This window comes from Arachis stenosperma, chromosome 10, assembly GCF_014773155.1.
Source record: "Arachis stenosperma cultivar V10309 chromosome 10, arast.V10309.gnm1.PFL2, whole genome shotgun sequence".
In the NCBI taxonomy this organism is placed as follows: Eukaryota; Viridiplantae; Streptophyta; class Magnoliopsida; order Fabales; family Fabaceae; genus Arachis; species Arachis stenosperma.
Genome location: NC_080386.1, coordinates 104636796 through 104642110, shown reverse-complemented (window position 1 = coordinate 104642110; position 5315 = coordinate 104636796). Strand labels below are relative to the sequence as shown.

At 41.0% G+C, this 5315-nt stretch overlaps 1 non-coding gene across 1 annotated transcript; it reads right to left on the bottom strand.

The window, feature by feature from the left end:
* Window positions 1–1735: 1735 nt before the first annotated feature.
* On the bottom strand, window positions 1736–1839 carry LOC130959309 (small nucleolar RNA R71). The gene has a single exon (XR_009078401.1). It is a non-coding gene; the product is annotated as a small nucleolar RNA R71 (small nucleolar RNA).
* Between the last annotated feature and the right edge of the window lie 3476 nt (window positions 1840–5315).

Here is a 5315-nt window from a genome sequence, read left to right as displayed (position 1 = left end):
ACCTCTCTCCATCTAAATATCCGAACCCACTCTTCTTCATTCTTCTCCCCTTTCTTCTTCTACTAACATAAAGGAATCTCTATACTGTGACATAGAGGATTCCTCTTTCTTTTCTTGTTTTCTTCTCTTTTATATGAGCAGGAACAAGGAAAAAGACACTCTTGTTGAAGCTGATCCAGAACCTGAAAGGACTCTGAAGAGGAAACCAAGAGAAGCTAAATTACAACAATCCAGAAGCAACCTTTCAGAAATTTTCGAACAAGAGAAGGAGATGGCAGCCAAACCCAATAATAATAATGCAAGGAGGATGCTTGGTGATTTTACTAAGCCCACATCCAAATTTGATGGAAGAAACATCTCCATTCCTGCCATAGGAACAAACAACTTTGAGCTGAAACCTCAGCTAGTTGCTTTAATGCAACAGAACTGCAAGTTTATTCCGGCAATATTTCCAAAGGAGTTGCAAATGGATCCGCGGGTTCCCCAATCATTGATGGTTCTAAAACTGCTAAACCTACGTTACAAGCAATAGTACCTAGAATAACTATGGGAAAAATATATAAAAGATCGTTTGGCCATGCGGGTTCTCCATAATAATTATGACCCATTCCTTTAGCCAATTTCGCTCTTAATACAGGATCATTCAAGTCAGGTTTTTTTGTTATTGGGATAGGTGAATTCTTATTGATCCATCCTCCGAAAGAACCGGACATGATAATTTTGCATCATCCGGCTCGAGCATCAATCAAACGAACCGAGTATACCTATAGAAAAGTTTATATGTAAGAAAATGGACTCGATTCTGTTTTACGGAGTTACACAACTATCTATTGTGAAAAAATCATTTCTTATTTGTAAATGCTCAATACCCAAGTAGGCTTTCTTAAATTTATAGTGCTTTCTGGGTCATCTCAGACCTTGATATTTTTGCCCCCCTCAAAAAAAGATATCGGGACTTTTTAACATACATTTACATATTAAATTAAAGGATTACTTGTTACTAATGGAATCTAACCCCTGTTCTTCTTTAGATCTACTTGTTTCACTCCGATAGTATCATGAATCGAGTCAATGCATAGGAATGAATGCATTTCAATACTATTAAGTTAAGTGAAATCGATAAGACGGAATCCGTATTAGACCACTTCACTTATTTTGTTTTGTGGATCTTACGAAGCCCGGTCATCCAGGACATGATCAAGTCTGATCATAGAAAAGAATCTCTTCAAGTGAACCGGCCTATCCTCTGTAGGGGGGCTTGCGCGGTGGTTGGAACAAAGAGACACATTTTATTGCAAATTAAAATGTGGCAGATATGAAAAAGTCATCCATCTGCGCGATCCAATCAATAGTTCAAGTCACACACTCCCATAATCCGTTTTTTCTTCGGAGAATCCCCTTCAACTATCAACTATTCGTGTATGTCAAATAAAAAAATAAGATGCTAATTTTGTTAAGTCTTAAGTTGCAGGGAAATATCCAAATACATGTCTTATTTTTTTTAATAATCCATATTTGTAGCAATGAAATACTTTTAACTGAGTTCTTGCAGATTTGTGAGACTGTTAAGACAAATGGAGTAGATCCTGAAGTCTACAGGCTCATGCTTTTCCCTTTTGCTGTAAGAGACAGAGCTAGAATATGGTTGGATTCACAACCTAAGGATAGCCTGGACTCCTGGGATAAGCTGGTCACGGCTTTCTTAGATAAATTCTTTCCTCCTCAAAAGTTGAGCAAGCTCAGAGTGGATGTTCAAACCTTCAAACAAAAAGATGGTGAATCCCTCTATGAAGCTTGGGAAAGATACAAGCAGCTGACCAAAAGGTGTCCATATGACATGTTTTCAGAATGGACCATATTAGATATATTCTATTATGGTCTATCTGAATTTTTGAAAATGTCATTGGACCATTCTGCAGGTGGATCCATTCACATAAAGAAAACACCTGCAGAAGCTCAAGAGCTTATTGACATGGTTGCAAATAACCAATTCATGTACACTTCTGAGAGGAATTCCATTAATAATGGGACGCCTCAAAGGAAGGGAGTTCTTGAAATTGATGCTCTGAATGCCATATTGGCTCAGAACAAAGTTTTGACTCAGCAAGTCAACATGATCTCTCAAAGTCTGAATGGATGGCAAAATGCATCCAACAGTACTAAAGAGGCAGCTTCTGAAGAAGCTTATGATCCTAAGAACCCTGCAATGGCAGAGGTTAATTACATGGGTGAACCTTATGGAAACACCTATAATTCATCATGGAGAAATCATCCAAATTTCTCATGGAAGGATCAACAAAAGCCTCAACAAGGCTTTAACAATGGTGGACGCAATAGGCTGAGCAATAGCAAGCCTTTTCCATCATCTTCTCAGCAACAGACAGAGAATTCTGAACAAAGCACTTCTAATTTAGCAAATAAGTCTCTGATCTGTCAAAGGCCACTTTAAGTTTCATGAGTGAAACAAGGTCCTCCATTAGAAATTTGGAGGCACAAGTGGGCCAGCTGAGTAAGAAAGTCATTGAAATTCCTCCCAGTATTCTCCCAAGCAATACAGAAAAGAATCCAAAAGGAGAGTGCAAGGCCATTGATGTGATCGAAAATCCTAGTGAAGAAGACCTCCTGGGACTGCCCTCAAGCAAGAAGGAGTTTCCTATTAAAGGAATCTGAGGCTCTATAGAGACCATAGAGATTCCATTAAATCTCTTCTGCCATTCATGAGCTCTGAAGACTATTATTCCTTAGAAGGATGCAGATGTGACTGAAGCAAGTTTGCTCAATATTTAGGAGCTATCATGAAGCTGAATGCCAAGTGTTTGGTAATGAGACTTGGGAAAGTGAACCTCCCTTGCTCAGACAAGAAGAGACAAGATCCTGGCAAGTTCTTAATACCTTGTACCATAGGCACTATGACCTTTGAAAAAGCTCTATGTGATCTGGGGTCAGGGATAAATCTTATGCCACTCTCTGTAATGGAGAAGCTGGGGATCATTGAGGTACAACCTGGCTTGTTCTCATTACAATTGGCAGACAAGTCATTGAGACAAGCTTATGGAATAGTAGAGGACCTGTTAGTAAAGGTTGAAGGCCTTTACATCCCTGTTGATTTCATAATCTTAGACACTAGGAAGGAAGAGGATGAATGCATTATCCTTGGAAGACCTTTCCTAGCTACAGCAGGAGCTGTGATAGATGTCAACAGAGGTGAGTTAGTCCTTCAATTGAATGGGGACTACCTTGTGTTTAAGGCTCATGGCCATCCCTCTGTTACAAAAGAGAGTAAGCATGAAGAGCTTCTCTCAGTTCAGAGTCAAGAAGAGCCCCCACAGTCAAACTCTAAGTTTGGTGTTGGGAGGCCACAACCAAACTCTATGTTTGGTGTTAAGACCCCATATCCAAACTCTAAGTTTGGTGTTGGGACTATACAACATTGACCTGATCACCTTGTGGCTCCATGAGAGCCCACTGTCAAGCTATTGACATTAAAGAAGTGCTTATTGGGAGGCAACCCAATTTTATTTATCTAATTTTTATTTTATTTTATTTTATTGTTATTTTGTGTTTTATTAGGTACATGATCATGTGGAGTCACGAAAAAAATATAAAAATTAAAAACAGAATCAAAAACAGCAGAAGAAAAATCACACCCTGGAGGAAGGACAGACTGGCGTTCAACGCCAGTAAGGAGCATCTGGCTGGCGTTCAACGCCAGAACAGAGCATGAATCTGGCGCTGAATGCCAGAAACAAGCAACATTCTGGCGTTTGAACGCCAGGAATGTGCCTTGAGAAAAGCTGGCGCTGAACGCCAGTAACAAGCATGGAACTGCCGTTCAACGCCAGAAACATGCTACATATGGGCGTTGAACGCCCAGAACATGCTTTATATGGGCGTTGAACGCCCAGAACGTGCATCACCTCGGCGTTTAAACGCCAGAATGGTATGCAAAGGCATTTTACATGCCTATTTGGTGCAGGGATGGAATTTCTTGACACCTCAGGATCTGTGGACCCCACAGGATCACCTCAGGATCTGTGGACCCCACAGGATCCCCACCTAACATATTCCCACCTTACCTCCTAATCCTATTACACTCTCCCCCATGTCACACTTCCCAACAACTTCAATCTCTGAATCTCTTTTCCCAATAAACACTCTTTCCCAAAACCCTTCACCAATCACCTCAATCTCTCTTCCCCATCACCTCTTCACCACTCACATCCACCCACTCTTTCCCATAAACCACACCTACCTTCAAATTCAAAAACACTTTCCCACCCAAACCCACCCTAAAATGGCCGAACCTACCCTCTTCCCTTTCCCTATATAAACCCCTCAATCCCACTTCATTTTCACACAACACAACCCTCTCTTCTCCCCCTTAGCCGAATACACATTCACCCTTCTCCTCCATATTTTCTTCTTCTTCTTCTTCTCTTCTTTCTTCTCTTGCTCGAGGGCGAGCAATATTTTAAGTTTGGTGTGGTAAAAGCATAAACTTTTTGTTTTTCCATTACCATCAATTGCACCTAAGGCCGGAGAATCCTCTAGAAAAGGAAAAGGGAAGACAAAAGCTTCCACCTTTGAGTCATGGGAGATGGAAAGATTCATCTCCAAAAGCCATCAAGACCACTTCTATGATGTTGTGGCAAAGAAGAAGGTGATCCCTGAGGTCCCTTTCAAGCTCAAGAAAAATGAGTATCCGGAAATCCGACATGAGATCCGAAGAAGAGGTTGGGAAGTCCTAACTAACCCCATGCAACAAGTCGGAATCCTAATGGTTCAAGAGTTTTATGCTAATGCATGGATCACTAGGAACCATGATCAAAGTATGAACCCGAGTCCAAAGAATTATCTCACAATGGTTCGGGGAAAATACTTAGATTTTAGTCCGAAAAATGTAAGGTTGGCGTTCCACTTGCCCATGATGCAAGAAGATGTACGCCCCTACACTAGAAGGGTCAACTTTAATCAAAGGTTGGACCAAGTCCTTATGGACATATGTGTGGAAGGAGCTCAATGGAAGAGAGACTCCAAAGGCAAGCCAGTTCAACTAAGAAGACTGGACCTCAAGCCTGTGGCTAGAGGATGGTTGGAGTTCATTCAACGCTCCATCATTCCCACTAGCAACCGATCTGAAGTTACTGTAGATCGGGCCATCATGATTCATAGCATCATGATTGGAGAGGAAGTAGAAGTTCATGAAGTCATCTCCAATGAAATCTACAAAATAGCTGAAAAGCCCTCCACCATGGCAAGGCTAGCTTTTCCTCACCTTATTTGCCATCTATGTTACTCAGCTGGAATTATCATAG